Here is a 17,863-nt window from a genome sequence, read left to right as displayed (position 1 = left end):
CAGTCCAGCAGAGACTGCAGCCAACTAGCAACTGGTTAACACAGTATGAAAGGGTAACCAATGTTATGGTTTGGAAGTGAGGTGTCCCCCAAAAGCTCACGTATGAGACAATGCAAGAAGGTTTGGAAGAGAAATGATTGGGGTATAGCCTGAACCTAATCAGTGGATTAATCCCTGATGGGATTAGCTGAGTGGTAACTGAAGGCAGGTGGGGTGTGGCTGGAGGAGGTGGGTCACTGGGTGTGTGGCTTTGGGGTGTGTATGTGTATCTGGTGAGTGGAGTCTCTCTCTCTCTCTTTCTCTGGTTTCTGATCATCATGTGAGCTGCTTCCCTCTGCCACACTCTTCCGCCATGATGTTCAGCCTCACCTTGAGCCCAGAGGAATGTCTATGGTTTGAGACTTCTGAAACCATGAGCCCCCAAATAAACTTTCCCTCCTCTACAGTTGTGCTGGTCGGTCTTTCAGGTGCAGCAGCAAAAGAGCTGAATGAACCACCCCCCCGCCCCCGGGGGGCCCTGGGGTCATTGCAGGCTTCTGTAGACAGGCTCCATATTTTCTCTTCTCCCTTCTTAACGGCCTGACTTGTTTAGCCTTATAGATCCCCAGGGTTGAAAGAGGATTTCAAAGGTCACTTGTCCATTTCAGTGACCCAGCTAAAACCCACCCCCAGAAGCCATTCTGGTCAAGTTTGCTTCCTTCTCTCGCTCCGTTCTACACCAGAAGCTGCTTCCATGTTTGTTCACACAATCTGGGGTGGCCTGCTCCCAGAGCCTGGCTGAGGACGAGGTCCTCCAAACTCGTCTTTAGCACTGGAGCTGCCTCTCGTCGTCCACCTGAGACCCGACATCTTGGTTATTGATCTAGGCATGGCACCTTGCCATGTGCCTGTGGCTATGGGTACCTCTGTCCAAGGTCACCAGGGCTGTTATGACGGGATGGGCAGAAAGCCAGGGCCGGGACCAGCGGCCAAGACCAGCAGGACCAGCCCCAGTCTTCCCGGCCTATCCTCTGTGGACACCTGTGTCCCGATTACCTGGGAGAATCATTTGCGGTCCGGGAATACGCATATTCAGATCAGCTTCCCAGTGATCCTTAGGCAATGGCTGCCTGCGGCTGGGCCCTTGTGCCTGTCCAGGGCCCACGTGCTGTCCAGGGCCCTTGTTGGAGAGGCTTTCCTGGCTGGTTCCCACGTGGCTGTGCACTTCTTGGGCCTCCCTCCCATCAGGTCTGCTGCTGGCTAGCTGGTTCTGGGCCTCCCTGCAGGCCCTGGAAAGAGTGGAAGGAGGCAGGGTGTTGGAATGACGGGTACATGGGGGATGGGTTCTGTGGGTCACAGAATCAAAAAATCAGAAAAGCATCTGAGAGAGGGACTTACGCAAATTTTTAATTTTGTGGGTGAAAGGTAGACCTGGACCAGTCGGGTGATGTTCCCCAGCCCTGACAGCTGGTGGGGGGCCTGGCCAGAGCTGGAGCACAGGCCAACGGGTCTGACCACGGTTGGCTCTCCACGAGGGCCACCCCTGGTGTGACTTCTTTAAGTTTGGGGCCAGAGGAAGTACCACTCGGTTCTGTCTGCAAGGCTTGCATCTGGAATTCTTTCTCCAGAGTTCCGATGGGCTGCGTGGTGACTGGCTGAGTGGGTCTTGGGATTCAGGCCGGAAACAAGCTGGCGGGTGCCCTTCTCCTGGGGCAGGGTGTGGCCTGGTACTGGGGTTGTTGTGAATAATGGTGATCATTCTTATAACTCACTCAGCCTCTCCCATAAGGAAGCCACTAACTCAGGAAGACACGCAGTTCTGGAAATGGGCCCGTCTCCATGACAAGACCTTGGGCGGGCGTTGTTTTCTCCAGGACAAGCTGACGGGGTGGGGCAGTCCTTGCAGCGGCGAGGGCGGGCGTGTCTGACTGGGGGCAGGTTCTGGCCGCGCGTGGCGAGGGGTGCCTGTGTGCACGAGTGCCTCTGGGTGCGCTGAAACTACCGAGAGGTGATAAATTACTTTAAAAACTTTCAAAAAAAGTTTTGCGGATGTCCTTCCCCGCTAGCTCGCTGGAGCGAAGGTGTGAGGCCTGGACCCCAGGGGCAGCGAGGCTGAGAACTGGAACCTGTTGGAGGAGGGCCTTTTGTGCAGAGTGGCCTGGGGTGGGGGGTTGGGGAGAGGAAGGATCTGGGCGTCCAGATGTTTGCCGACACTCGCTGGCGTGCAGTGGAAGATCACGGAGCGCTCTATGACTCTAGAGTTGCCTACTATCTTCACTTCTCCAGTTGTACGATGGGCCCACACTCACGGCCATGTGCTGGCACTGTTCTAAGTTCTCTCTCTCTCTCTTTCTCTCTCTCTCTCTCTTTTTTTTTTTTTTTTTTTTTTTTTTCTTTTTTTAAAATTGTAAACAAATGGGATACATGCTGTTTCTCTATTTGTACATGGAGTCAAGGCATACCATTTGTGTAATCATAAATTTATATAGGGTAATGTTGTTTGATTCCTTCTGTTATTTTTCCCTCCCACCCCTCCCACCCCTCTTTTCCCTCTATACAGTTCTTCCTTCCTCCATTCTTACCACCCTCCTTAACCCTCACCCTAACCCTAACCCTAACCCTAACGCTAACCCCTCCCACCCCCCATTATATGTCCTCATCCGCTTATCAGTGAGATCATTCATCCTTTAGTTTTTTGAGATTGGCTTATCTCACTTAGCATGATAGTCTCCAATTTCATCCATTTGCCTGCAAATGCCATAATTTTATCATTCTTTATGGCAGAATAATATTCCATTGTATACAGATGCCACAGTTTCTTTATCCATTCATCAACTGAAGGACATCTAGGTTGGTTCCACAATCTGGCTAGGGTGAATTGAGCAGCAATGAACATTGATGTGGCTGTATCTTTGTAGTATGCTGATTTTAAGTCCTTTGGGTATAGGCCAAGGAGTGGGATAGCTGGGTCAAGTGGTGGTTCCATTCCAAGCTTTCTGAGGAATCTCCATACTGCTTTCCAGAGTGGCTGCACTAATTTGCAGCCCCACCAGCAATGTATGTGTGTACCTTTTTCCCCACATCCTCGCCAACACCTATTATTGCTTGTGTTCTTAATAATCACCATTCTAATTGGGGTGAGATGGAATCTTAGGGTAGTTTTGATTTGCATTTCTCTTATTACTAGAGATGTTGAACATTTTTTCATGTATCTGTTGATTGCTTGTAGATCTTCTTCTGTGAAGTGTCTGTTCATTTTCTTAGCCCATTTGTTGATTGGATTATTTGTATTCTTGGTGTAGAGTTTTTTGAGTTCTTTATATATTTTGGAAATTAGCGTTTTATCTGAAGTATGAGTGGCAAAGATATTCTCCCACTCTGTAGGCTCTCTCTTCACATTACTGATAGCTTCCTTTGCTGAGAGAAAGCTTTTTAGTTTGAATCTATCCCAGTTGTTGATTCTTGCTTTTATTTCTTGGGCTATGGGAGTCCTGTTAAGGAAGGCTGATCCTAAGCCAACAAGTTGAAGGTTTGGACCTACTTTTTCTTCTAAAAATGCAGGGTCTCTGGTCTGATTCCGAGGTCCTTGATCCATTGTGAGTTGAGTTTTGTGCAGGGTGAGAGATAGGGGTTTTATTTCATTCTGTTGCATATGGTTTTCCAGTTTTCCCAGCACCATTTGTTGAAGAGGCTACCTTTTCTCCATTGCATATTTTTGACCCCTTTGTCTAGTATGAGAAAATTGTATTTATTTGGGTTTGTGTCCATGTCCTCTATTCTGTACCATTGATCTACCTGTCTATTTTGGTATCAATACCATGCCGTTTTTGTAGTAGAGTTGAAGATCTGGTATTGCGATACCTCCTGCTTCGCTCTTTCTACTGAGGATTGCTTTAGCTATTCTGGGTTTCTTATTCTTCCAGATGAATTTCATAATTGCTTGCTCTATTTCTGTAAGGTACGTCATTGGGATTTTAATTGGAATTGCATTGAATCTGTATAGCACTTTAGGTAGTATGGTCATTTTGACAATATTAATTCTGCCTGTCCAAGAACATGGGAGATCTTTCCATCTTCTAAGGTTTTCTTTAATTTCTTTCTTTAGTATTCTGTAGTTCTCATTGTAGAGGTCTTTCACCTCTTTTGTGAGATTGATTCCCAAGTATTTTATTTTTTTTGAGGCTATTGTGAATGGGGTAGTTTTCCTAATTATTCTTTCCAAAGATTCATCACTTATGTAGAAAAGTGCATTGGATTTATGAGCATTGATCTTGTAACCTGCTACTTTACTGAATTCACTTACGAGTTCTAAAAGTTTTCTGGTGGAATTTCCAGGTTCCTCTAAATATATAATCATGTCATCAGCGAACAGGGATAGTTTGAATTCTTCTTTTCCAATTCATATCCCTTTAATTTCTTTGGTTTGTCTAATTGCTCTGGCTAGAGTTTCAAGGACGATGTTGAATAGAAGTGGTGAAAGAGGGCATCCCTGCCTTGTTCCAGTTTTTAGGGGGAATGCTTTCAGTTTTTCACCATTTAGAATGATATTGGCCATGGGCTTAGCGTAGATGGCCTTTACAATGTTAAGGAATGTTCCCACTACCCCAATTTTTTCTAGTATTTTGAGCATGAAGGGATGCTGTATTTTATCAAGTGCTTTTTCTGCATCTATTGAAATAATCATGTGATTCTTAACTTTTAGTCTGTTGATATGGTGAATGACATTTATTGATTTCTGGATGTTGAACCAACCTTGCATCCCTGGGATAAAACTCACTTGATTGTGGTGCACTATCTTTTTAATGTATTTTTGTATGCGATTTGCTAAAATTTTGTTGAGAATTTTTGCGTCATTGTTCATTAAGAATATTGGTCTGAAATTTTCTTTCCTTGATGTGTCTCTGTCTGGTTTAGATATTAGGGTGATATTGGCTTCAAAGAATGAGTTTGGGAGGGTTCCCTCCTCTTCTATTTCATGGAATACTTTGAGGAGTATTGGAATGAGCTCTTCTTTAAAGGTTTTGTAGAACTCGGCTGAGAACCCATCTGGTCCCGAACTTTTCTTTGTTGGTAGTCTTTCGATGACCTCTTCTATTTCATTGCTTGAAACTGATTTATTTAAGTTGTGTATGTCCTCCTCGTTCAGTTTAGGTAATTCATATGTCTCTAGAAACTTGTTGATGTCTTTGAGGTTTTCTGTTTTGTTGGAGCATAGGTTTTCAAAATAGCTTCTAATTATGTTTTGTATTTCACTCGTGTCTGCTGTGAAATTTCCTTTTTCATTCTGAATTTTAGTAATTTGAGTTTTCTCCCTCTTTCTCTTTGTTAGTGTGGCTAAGGGTTTATCAATTTTGTTTATTTTTTCAAAGAACCAACTATTTATTTTGTTAATTTTTCCGATTGTTTCTTTTGTTTCAATTTCGTTGATTTCAGCTCTGATTTTAACTATTTCCTGTCTTCTACTACTTTTGGTGTTGGTCTGCTCTTCTTTTTCTAGGGCTTTGAGCTGTAGTGTTAAGTCGTTTATTTGTTGATTTCTACTTCTTTTGTTGAATGCGCCCCATGAAATAAATCTTCCTCTAAGTACTGCTTTCATAGTGTCCCAGAGATTTTGATATGATGTGTCTTTGTTCTCGTTTACTTCTAAGAATTTTTTTATTTCCCTCCTGATGTCTTCTGTTATCCATTCATCATATAATAGTGTATTATTTTGTTCTGAGTTCTTAAACTCATTTATTCGTCATAGCAATTCTCTTAGCTGGCTGCTCTTCCTATGTCCTTTTTACAGATGAAGAAATGGAAGCACAGAGAGGTTAAGTGAGTTAGTAAAGCCACACAGCTAGATGATGGCTCCTAGTCCTTCTGGTCCCAGTGTTCTCTCCTTCCTCTTACAGGCACTGCCATGTGGTCAAACACATGGTTAGGTGGACTTAGACATACGTGTGGTTAAGTCCTGGTGGGCACAACTGGCTTGTGATGGTTATTTTATGTGTCAACGTGACTGAGCCATCTGTCCAGTTATGTGGACAAACATTATCCTGGATGTTTCTGTGAGAGTGTTTGGGGTGAGATTAACGTTGAAATCTGTGGACTTTGAGTAAAGCAGGCTGCCTTCCATCAAGTGGGTGGGCCCTGTATAATCAATTGAAGGCTTAAAAAGAACAAAAACACTGACCTCCCCAAGCAAGAGAAATATTGCAGCAGATGGTCTTCAGACTTGAACTGCAACATGGGCTTTTCCTGGGTCGACAACCTGCTGGCTGATCCTGCAGACTCTGAACTCGCCAACCTCCATAAATATGTGAGCTAATTCCTTAAACTAAATATCCCTCACCTCCATCCCCTCTCTCTCTCCTCTCTTTCTCCCCTTTCCCTGTGAGTTCTGCTTCTCAGGGAAATCCCAGCTCATGCACTGGGCTCCATAGTATCTTCAGAAAGATCAAGTGTTGGGTCATCCGCGGCCCCACCTCTGGGACTAACGTGTATTCCTTAGCCTTCTAGTTCATCAGGGCGCGGGTCTGTTTCCTCTTTTGGTCAGCTCATCTCTCTCTCATTCTTACTTCTTGTTTTTTTAATTTATTTTTTTAAGTAATCATTTTTTTTTTTTTAGTTATAGATGATAATAGAATGCATTTTTATAACTTTATGTATGTATGTATGTAGTGCTGCGGATTGAACACGGTGCCTCACATGTGCTAGGCAAGCACTCTACCACTGAGCGTTACCCCCCCAGTCTAGTAGAATGTATTTTGACATACTATACATACATATAGTATAATTTTTCATTCTCATGGTTGAACGTGATGTGGCATTACACTGGTCATGTATTCTTATATTCATAGGAAAGTTATGTCGGATTCATTCTACTGTCTTTCTTATTCCCATCCTCCCCCCCTTCCTTTCATTTCCCTCTGTCTAATCCAAAGTTCGTCTATTCCACCCCCCCCACCCTGCCCTTATTGTGTGTTAGCATTCGCATATCAGAGAGAACATTTGGCCTTAGTTTTTTGGGATTGGCTTATTTCACTTAGCACAATAGTTTCCAATTCCATCCATTACAGGAAAATGCCATCATTTCATTCTTCTTTAAGCTGAGTAATATTCCTTTGTGTACACATTTTCTTTACCATTCACCTGTTGAAGGGCACCTAGGTTGGGTCTATAGTTTAGCTATTGTGAACGGAACTGCTATAAACATTGATGTGGCTGTGTCACCGTGGTAGGCTGATTTTAAGTCCTTTGGGTATAAACTGAGGAGTGGGATAGCTGGGTCTAATGGTGGATCCATTCCAAGTTTTATGAGGAATCTCCACACTGCTTTCCAGAGTGGTTTTTCCACAGTGGTTGCCCCCATTCCGCCTCCCCATTATCATTCAACTTGTTAGACTCTGACATCACCTTTTTAATGTCCCCTTGATCAATTAGGACTCAGTTCTTCTCTGAGTAGCTAAAAACCCTGCTGGAATTGCTCAGTGGGGAAGGAGCATGTTCTCATATCACAAGAAATCTGGAGCTACATAGAGCATAGTCCAGTTCTGGGCACCTGCTCAAGAACATCAACAAGAACCAGCTCCTTCTGGCTGCTGCATCTCTAGGCAGCAGGTCTATGTTCCAGGAAGAAGGGGTCTGGCAGAGAAGGAAGAAGTGAGAAAGGTAAATAACAGCATCGTTCCATTCTTTAGGCTTTCCCCTTACTTGGAGAGGGGGTTGAGGGAAGAAAAATCTTTTCAGGGACTTCTACCTGATTTCCACTGGCCAAAATGTTCCCACTTTGCTTCCTCCAGGCACAAAGGAATCTGGAGCTGAGTATTTTGCTTTCTGGCTTCTAAAGCAGAAGAAATCAAATCGGAGGTGGGTTCAGAATATGGGTGTTCAGTGCAAGCCTTGGCAAAAGTTTTTGCTAAAGGTCCAGATAGTGAACTCTTAAGGCTTTATGAGCCATACACACCTCTTTTGCACCTGCTCAGTTCTGCCATTGGAGCATGAAAGTAATCACAGATGATCTTCAGATGAATGGGTATGACTGTGTTTCAATGAATCTTTATTTACAAAAACAGTCAGTGGACTGAATTTGGCTCTGGGCCATAGTTTGCCAATCTCTGGTTTTGTGATTCAACTTACAGTATTTGACATTATCCCAAATCTTTTGAGCATTTTTTTCAAATGTTTGGGTACAGACATCCTTGGTAAATGAGTGGGGAATGGATGTGACAGGACAATTTGGTGACCCCAGCATTGACTTTGATCAGGCTGACTGTCTCTAGAGGGCCTCTTCCTTCTGCATCGCTCCCTGTCTGTTCCTCCTCAAGTCACAGGTCTGGTGAAAGAGTTGACAGAGGGGCACCCAGCTGGGAAATAGTGCAGCAAATGCTGTAACTAAAAATCTAAGGGCTGAATGGGCAGGTAGTATTCATTGAGCACCACAAATATATGTTTTTATATTCTTGAGCTCCTCGGTACTCAAAGAATAAAGTGATAACAGGTGTTTGAGGTGGGGGTTAGAGAAAGCTTCTCTAATTTTCCTAGCCTGACAAAATTTCAAATTTGTATCTGGCTTCACCTTTGCTAGAGTAGAACCGGCATCAAGACAGTGCGTATTACATAATCGCACATCAAACCTTTGTGTTTATCATTAAAAATATGGCAACATCATTGCGGTTATAAACAGAGTTACCTAGGAAACCAGTTTATCGTAATTAGCTATTTATTCCCTCTTCTCTCTCCCTCCCTCCCTCTCTCTCTCCCTTCCACCTGAGCTTTCTTTGGGCTGAAAGGTATGATAAGCTGTTATCAGCCTGGGCTCAGTGGCTAATTAGGTCCTAATATTGATTCATAGAATTACATTGCTCTTTTCCATAGCTATGCTGAGTGCATTGTCTGAGCTTATTAAAAACAGACACAGTGGTGGAACAATTGGTTTATTATATGTGTTTTAAATTGTCATAATAGCTGTTCCCTAGGACAGTAGTATACAAAAACCCAAGACACAGAAGATAAAAACTTTTGGTCTATGAAAGACTTGGGGCTCTTTCTCTTGCATTAAGAAATGCTGCAAAAGGAATTTTGCTTCCTGAATGAGCTTCCCAATCTTGCAGATTTTTTCTCATTTTTTTCAGTAGATAAGGTGAGCTAGTATCCACACTCTACACTGATGTCCTAGAGAGAAGTCTGTAAACTTTTTCTGAAAAAGGTTGGATACTAAATATTTTAGGTTTGGCCAGACATATGCCCTCTGTCATAACTATTAGATTCTGCCTTAATAACAGGAAAGCAGACATAGACATTACATAACGAATGGGTGAGGCTGTGTTCCAATAAAACTTTATTTATGCAAACAGGTGGTGTGCCAGATTTGGTCCAGTGATTGCAGTTCGTTGACATCTGTCAAAAACCTTCATTCCTAACTTAGGTAGTGAAGCTGCACTTAAACCTTTTAGAGTAGGAACCACACCTGGGGAAGACCAAGGAGCCATAGGAGCTGTGTGCTCTTACTCAACTGTCCTCCAAGGGGGTCTCTGCTGACTTGTCAATCTCTCGTTAAGAAGGGAGCCTTCTCCATTAAGAAGAATGAAATTATGTCTATGAGAAGACAAGGGCACACTCCAGAACGCAAACGAAGCAGCCTCGCTTTCTCCAAGAAAGTTGTGCTATGCAGGAAAAGTCAGCCAGACTAAGCATGGTGCTTATTGACAGTTTCCTTGCAGTTTGCAAATAAGCAGTTCTCCTTAGACCACATTTGACTAGGACGGTTCTAAATGACACTCCTGAATAAAACCCTAGCTGGCTTCAAGAGAGTAGAGAAAAAAAAGAGACATCTTCGAAAATACAGATGGGACTTAATTTATGATGATTCGATTTCCAATAATTTTTTCTTTCCTCTCCCCTCCCCTCCCCCCTCTCTCCCTCCCTCCTCCCTTCCTTCCTTTCTTTCTTTCTTTCTTTCTTTCTTTCTTTCTTTCTTTCTTTCTTTCTTTCTTTCTTTCTTTCTTTCTTTCTTTTCTCTCTCTCTCTCTCTCCCTCCCTTCTCTCTCTCCTCTATCTCCCCCCCCCTTTCTTTCTTTTAATTCTGGGGATTGAACCCAGGGGCACTTAACAACTGAGTCACATCCTCAGCCTTTAAAAAAAATATTTTGTTTAGAGACAGCATCTTGCTAACTTGCTTAGGATCTCCGTAAGTTGCTGAGGCTGACTTTGAATCTGCAATTTTCCTGCCTCAGCCTCCCCAGCCACTGGGATTACAGGTGTGCACTGCACCCAGCTCAATATTTTCAATCTGGAATGGGTTTATCAGGACATAACCTTATCATAAGTCAAGGAGCAGCTGTAGTAGGAAGGATTGCAGACATTCTAAGTTAAGATCCTTATGGAAAACCTCTCCAGACTCTTTTATTCTTGAAATGAAGGATGGATGTTCTTGATTATTCAAGTGTACTAAATATTATTGGTTGATTTCTTAATCCGCGAGAGGCATTGTACTAGCTACCAAGGGGTTACAAATTTAAATAACATGCAGTGGGCCCTAGTTGGGGAGCCTTAAATCAAACAAACAAATTGTGGCTTAGGCTGCTCCTCCAACATCTTCCTTCCCTTTTACCTTAGCATCGAATCCTGATTCTATTCACAGCAGCAATGTGCTCAGGTAAAGGAACATACATCCTGACATCCCCTGCAGTTAGACGTGACCATGTGATTGATTCCCAGTGGTCCTCCTGTGTCCTGAAGGGCACCTTAAGCATGGGAGTGTTCTGCAGCAGGGGTGCTGGAGTAGAAAGGTAGAAGCTGGATCTCTTGATGACTCTGTGGAGCTTCTAGTTCTGCTTAACAGTGGATTTCTGTCACACGAGAGACTAATGCCTGGACTCATTCCTAAGTGACAGAGCATTTGATACTTGGAAATTGCTGCAAAAAACACAATTTAAAATGTGTTATTGACTAAGTGGAGAAGATGGGAAGGCAGATATTTAGAACTCAGGTTTTGCAAACGGAAAACTGGTGAGAGTGGGAACATTCTCAGAGCACTTGAATTGTTGCCTGTTGTAACCGGGAAGCAAAGCGCAAGTTGACCAAACCTGTGGCTTTGGGGCAAATGGCAGGAAAAGTTCAGGACAGTGGCTTGCTGTCTCTTTCTTGCTACTTCTAATGAAGTCCTGCAAAAGAGAACTAGTCCGGTTGGGAACAGATCCAGGGAGAAACACTGCCTTGCTCAGGGTCTCCTTGTCTAGTACATGGAAACTCCTAAAATTTGAAGCCTTGTTGGCTTTTCTGCTGTAAGATGAAGTAGGAGTTCCGGAGACTCCAGCGCAAACACCCAGCGGGAAATAGCCTTGTGCCCATCATGGTAAAGGATTAAGCGTGTTGTCTTCCAGAGTTGTAGGCTGTCTGCCTCTCATTTAATTTTTTTTAGAGACGAAGTCCTTGGTTTTAAGCTTCAGAGATTTCATATTTTCTGTTGGTTTAGTGGAACTCCATCTGAATTGATCCAGGAGGTCTGGGAGTGGATTGTGAAGTTTCCTTCCATCACACAGAGGAGCTGTTTCATCATCCTCTGGGCAGAGCGATGACCTGATAAGACCTATTAAAAGTGGGTTTAGGGAGGTAAGGAGACGGTAACCTCCAAGGTAATACAGTTTAGGTTATAAGCTATGAACAAGACCTATTTCTCCATTCTGTGTTAATTAGCTTTACATTACTATAACGAAATACCTGAAATAACCAACTGAATAAGGGAATAGTTTCTTTTTTTTTCTTTTGTACCTGGAATTGAACTCAGTGGCATTTGACCACTGAGTCACATCCCCAACCCTATTTGGTATTTTATTTAGAGACAGGGTCTCACTGAGTTGCCTAGCACCTTGCCATTGCTGAGGCTGACTTTCAACTCGTGATCCTCCTGCCTCAGCCTCCCGAGCTGCTGGGATTATAGGTGTGCACCACTGCACTTGGCAGGAACAGGGTTTTTGTTTCAGCTCATGGTTTCGTGTTTTCCAGGGTTCAGTCCATGGTCACATGGTCACGTGGTCTTATTGCTTTGGGCTTGGGGTGACACAGTGTGCCATGGTGGGAGAGCTTGGTGGAGGAGGGCTGTTCACCTCATGGCAACTGGAAAGCAGAGAGAGAGAGAGAGAGAGAGAGAGAGAGAGAGAGAGAGAGAGAGAGAGAGAGAGAGAGAGAGAAAGGGGCTGGGAACCCAGGCCTCCCTTCAAGACCACACCCTTACTGACCTAACTTCCTCCCACCAGGCCCCGCCTTCCAAAGATTCCACTACCTCCCAACAGCTTGGAGGCTGGCAGCCAAGTCATCCATGCATGGGCCTTTGGGGATAGTCAGGATGAAACCTTGCTGGGTTCCTGACATTCTACCATTATACTGTGTTCCTTCAATTATTTGAATGTATTTCAAATGTTGAAAGTCTCTTCTTAACAGATTTCAAACAGTCAGAGTAGGGGATGGACACAAGAAGGCTGCCAAAGACCCACCCCAGCCCCAGGAGGCCAGTCCCAGGGGGTGGGGCAGAGATGTCAGGGGGTGGAAAGGACACTGAGAGGGAATGGAGGGGTGTGTAGAGAAAGGTAGCTAAGCTTACAATTCCACTGAAGGTCCCTGCAGCCTGGGATACTGGCACACTGGGGGTGTGTTTCTTGGTGGAACCCATTCCTTAGGGATGAACCTGTGTGGTGTCAGTGAAGTGGAATTTGATACATGTAGACAGCTGAACTGAACATTTTTGGCCTGGATTATTTGTTTGGCTGTCTCTACTGATCAAATTAACTGGATAATTGCCAAATCTCTTCTTATTTGTGCTCCCCCAGGCAGCTGGTAAGGTCAGCAGGACGGGGAGGGAAACTTCAAGGACAAGTCAGATTAGAGAATTAGCACATGCCTGTGATGCTGCTGACCCAGGGCACCGTCCATTTAATTGGGGATGAGAGTTGAGGGGTGGGGTTGGGCTCAATGATAGCTATGCCTCAGCCCTCCTGGCTTCAGGAAAATGTAGCAGTGATATGGCCTGCATGGCCCCAAGGAGCCCCCAGGCCAGTGTGTAGAACAGTGTCCAAATCTTTCTAGGGGAACTGTTCTGCTTCTGTTCCTACTGACCACGGTGTCTGTGTCACAGATATGGGAAACCTACTCTTATCTCTAAGCAATTGTGTAGGCAGATGAATTTCTTATCTCTAGGGCTTAATCTGTTTTCTGTTGCTATGATAAAACACCTGAGACTAAGAAATTTATAAAGAGTAAAGTTTCATTTGGCTCATGCTTTTGAAGGCTGGGAAACCTAAGAGCATGGTGCCGACATCTGCTCAGCATCTGGCGAGGGCCTTTTTGCTGCATAACATGGCAGAGGGCATCACAGGGTGAGACAGACCAAGCATATGCCTGCTCTGGTCTCTTTTCTTCTCTGAGGACCAGTTCCATCATGGTGGTCTCACCCTGATAACCTTATCTAATACCAATCACCTCTAAATACCATCATCTACCCCATATATCGTCCACATATGAATTTGGGGATAACATTTCAATATGGTTTTAGAGGGGACTTTCAAACCAAGGCAAGGTCCAGAAAATATTAATGAGGCTGTGTAAAAGAAAGGGAACTGGGTACTCTTCAAGGTCCCCCATTCTTGAGGTGGTGGGGACCCCGGGTCTGACTTGAAGTAGGACACTTTGGACCTTACCCATGTCTCCTCAACCACAATGCATCTTCTTTAAGGACATGGCTCTTTCATTAGTCTTCTCAGCACTTAGTAGTTCCTGGCACGTGATCAGTGCTCAGTGAGCCTTTGGTCAGTTGCTTGATTTAATGGTATTTATGGAGCATTGGTTATATGCTTAGTCTCCTCTGGGAGTACAAAGATAGCTAAGCCTGATCTATGAGGACCTCTGCATTTCATGGGGACAACAAATGATGGCAGTTAGTATGGAAGAGAGAGAATATTTGGAATAGAAGAGCTATGGGGGGGTATAGAAAGGCGTTGGAAACCAACATACCTCACTAGCCAGAGATCTGGGAGAGCTGAGGAAATGAGGGAGCCGTTTTAAGTTCCTTTCAATAGATGAAAAAACTTGAGAGTCAGAGAGACTAAATGACCTGTTATGCATCTGGTCACAGTCATCTTGCTAGCAAGAATTAGATGTGAGATTTGAACTCAGGTTTGCTGAATTCCTTTGTACCTCTCATTTGGTCCCCCTATTCCATCCGCCCCCAGGTAATCAGGGATTGAACCCAGGACCTTGCACCTGCTAGGTAAACCTGTGTCCTATCATTGAGTGACATCCTCAGCCCCTTTTATTTTATTTTGAGACGGGGCCTATCTGAGTTGTCCACGTTGACCTCAGCCTCCCAAGCAGCTGGGATTAAAGTCATGTGCCTCTGTGCCCAGTTCCACTTTGGTCCCCTTTTAGTGCATTACATCTTGGTCTTTGGTGGTGGTGCACAGGCATCAGGTATCTGAATGGGACAGAGATTTCAAGTGTGTGCCCTGAAGCAGTCTGCAGATAAATTTGTTAGAGTCATAGAAGGTTGATGTTTTAAATTTTTAGTTGTGACAAAACAAACAAAACAAGAAATCTATCACTTTAATCATTTAAAAGTATTTAGTTCAGTAGCATTAAATATGTTTACATTATTATGCAGCAAACCCCCAGAAACTTTTCTTCTTGAAAAACTGAAATTATACACCCTAAAGAACAACCCCAAGTCCCCCTCTACCCTCATCCTGTGGCAATCACCATTCTACTTTCTGTCCCTATGGACTCAACTACTTTAGGTACTGCAGAAAAGCAGAATCAGGTAGTATTTGTCTTTTTTTTTTTAATGATTAGCATATTGCACTTAGCATCCTGTCCTCCAGGTTCATCCATGTTGTAGAATGTGTCAGAATTTTTTCCTTTTTCAGGCTGAATAATATTCCACTGTGCACATACGACATATTTTTCCAATTTTTTATTTTTACACATACATGACTAGAATGTATTTTGACATATTATACATACATAGAAAGTATAACTTTCCATTCTTGTGGTTGTACATGTGGCGTTACACTGGTCATGTATTCATATATGAACATAGGAAAGTTATGTCCAATTCATTTTTACTGTCTTTCTTATTCCCATTCTCCCTCTCTTCCCTTCATTCCCCTTTGTCTAATCCAATGAACTCCTATTCTCCCCCACTCCTTATTGTGTGTTAGCATCCACATATCAAAAGAACATTTGGCTTTTGGGTTTTTTGGGATTGACTTATTTAGCTTAGCATGATAGTCTCCAGTTTCATCCATTTATTGGCAAATGCCATAATTTCTTTCTTCTTTATATCTGAGTAATAGTTCATTGTGTGTACCACATTTTCTTTATTCATCAGTCGAAGGACACTCAGGTTGGTTCCATAGCTTAGCTATTGTGAATTGAGCTGCCATAAACATTGATGTGGCAGCGTCACTACAGTATGCTGATTTTAAGTCCTTTGGGTATAAACTGAGGAGTGGGACAGCTGGGTTAACAGCAATGTACCAGTTTACCTTTCTCCCACAGCCTCACCCACAGTTTCTGTTACTTCATAGCACATTGTTATCCATTCATCCACTGATGGACATGTGTTGCTTCTACATCTTGGCTACTGTGATTAATGCTGCTATGAACGTGGGCTTGCAAACATTTGTTCAAGTCCTGCTTTTCTTTAGGGTATGTACCCAGAAGTAGAAGTGCTGACTCTTGGTTACTCTTTGTTAATATTTTGAGGAACTGTCAAGCATAGTGTCTGCACCATCAATGCGCAAGGGGTCTAATTCCTGTACATGGTCTTGTTATTTTATGGAGGCCTTCCTTCCTTCCTCCCTCCCTCCTTCCCTCCCTTCTCCTTCCTTCCCTTCCTCTCCTTCTTTCTTTTCTCTCTCCCTTTCTCTCTCTCTTTCTTTCTATCAGTAGTTATTCTAGTGGTTGGCAACAAAATCGATGTTTAAAAATCCAGGACATTTCAGATAAAGATTCGGGTCTCTGGCTTCACTTGGCTCTTTTTTGTCAGCAATTTGCTGATGCCCGAAGGCAGCTGCCTGTCCTGACATGGGACACAGGCTTTCTGGTGAACCGTACAGCAGGCTCACCCCATCCACCTCTTTTCTGACCTCTTTAGGCATTCGAACTTGGGAGCCTGGAGGGGGGACCAGAATGCGGACCCCTCCCCACCCTTCATCTCTGGATGATCTTAATGAGCTTATTCTAGTAGACACAGCGCTAGATAAGGAGTCGGGAATTTCGGGCTATCATTTCAGCTCGGTGACTTTGGGTAAATCCCTTCGCCTTACTGTAAAATAGAGCTGTGCTCTCCTCTCTGTGCAGCTCTCAGCGTTTCTATGGCCACCGAGGGAGGAAAGGGCAGGGCGAGCTCTTCATCAACTGCAGACCAAGAATGAAGGGCAGGAGAGGTTGAGATGAACCAACGGCTGGGACCTGGAGGGGGCGCTGCAGAGGGACAGTGTCCACCGCGACCCGGGCCGGGGCTCCAGCCTGCCTTCGACCCGGGCACCTGGAAGTGGTTACTGGCAAGCACAAGGCTAGTTTCTGGTCAAATACCCCAAACATTTGCCTTTGGGTCCATTGATGAGCCACCAGGCAGGCGGGCTGTGGGTGCCGGAGGCTCCCAGAGGCCTCATTCCTTGCCCCGCACACGTGGTCAGGTCCTGAGGGTCTGCGCACGTCTGCACGTGGCCGGTGTCGCAAGGGGGAGCGGTTCCACCTCTGCCTGTCTATCCAAGCTCTCTTCTGTGTGCGTTCGGCAGCAATTGCCCTCAAACCATTTCTGTTGGACTCTCTCTCTTGGGAACTTCTGCTTTGTCATTTAAAATAGTTTGGGAACTTCAGATTTAGCCGAGTGTCAGAGCAGTTTATTTGGTCTGTAGGCGTTTTTGTTTTTAAAATTCATGACAAGTTCCTCGCAACATGTTTTATTATATTTTCACCACCTGTTCTACCTTGGGGGTGGTATTAAAATCTGGGACTATCTGTCTTTTTTTTTTTTTTTTGTTAAGTTTCCTTATTTGCCATTTTTATATGTCTTGCAAACACACACATGCATATACACAATGTGAACTTAAAAAAATACATATATATTTAAATTATATTTTCTTCTCCCTCCCCCTGTGACTTGATTGACTTTAAATTGCGGTTGTAATGCTGAAGGTATGTGTTTTGGCAGACTAATTATGGAGTTTTAAATGATAAATTTGTAAAACAAATAAATACATGGGAAACCCTTTGCCAGTATCAAGTGCTATCTCTGTGAACATTAATAGCAATATGTGTGTGTGTGTGTGTGTGTGTGTGTGTATCCCAAAATTTAATCCTCTGAGGAAAAAGCATTTGAAGGCTTTACAACTTCTAGCTTCCACTGACGTGGAAAACAGGGAGTAAGGTACCCATTTTTATAGAAAGGAAAATCAAATCTCTACAAATCAAATCTCTGCAAATCAAATCTCTACAAAGATGTTTAACAAGGGTAGCTGAAAGGCAATGTTGAAGGAGAAGGGTCAGTCCCCAAACTCTTAGCATTCATGTAATTATTTGCAGTATCAATGTCAACCAGGATAAGGGACAAAAAAATTTTATAGCATTATATTCTTTTCCTTTTTTTATAAATATAAGTACCTTGTATTTAATGATGGTCTCATTTCATCCCCTGGATCCAGCTGTGCCTGAAGGCCGAATTTTCAGTTATATCAGTCAAATTATCTTTGGCTGCTGTTATTTAAAACCGAAAGGGCAGGGGAACCCAGAACCTACCTCCTCAAAAGCTGCCCCCCAAACCCTCTCACTGTCAGAGTTAAGCCTTTAAATGCCTATGTACTTAAACTTGTACATGAAAAAATGCGAGATATTATCCTTTCCATTT

This window comes from Sciurus vulgaris (assembly GCF_902686455.1).
Source record: "Sciurus vulgaris genome assembly, chromosome: 12".
Taxonomy (NCBI): Eukaryota; Metazoa; Chordata; class Mammalia; order Rodentia; family Sciuridae; genus Sciurus; species Sciurus vulgaris.
The sequence above is the reverse complement of the archived record's forward strand: the minus strand, read 5'-3'. Positions refer to the sequence as shown.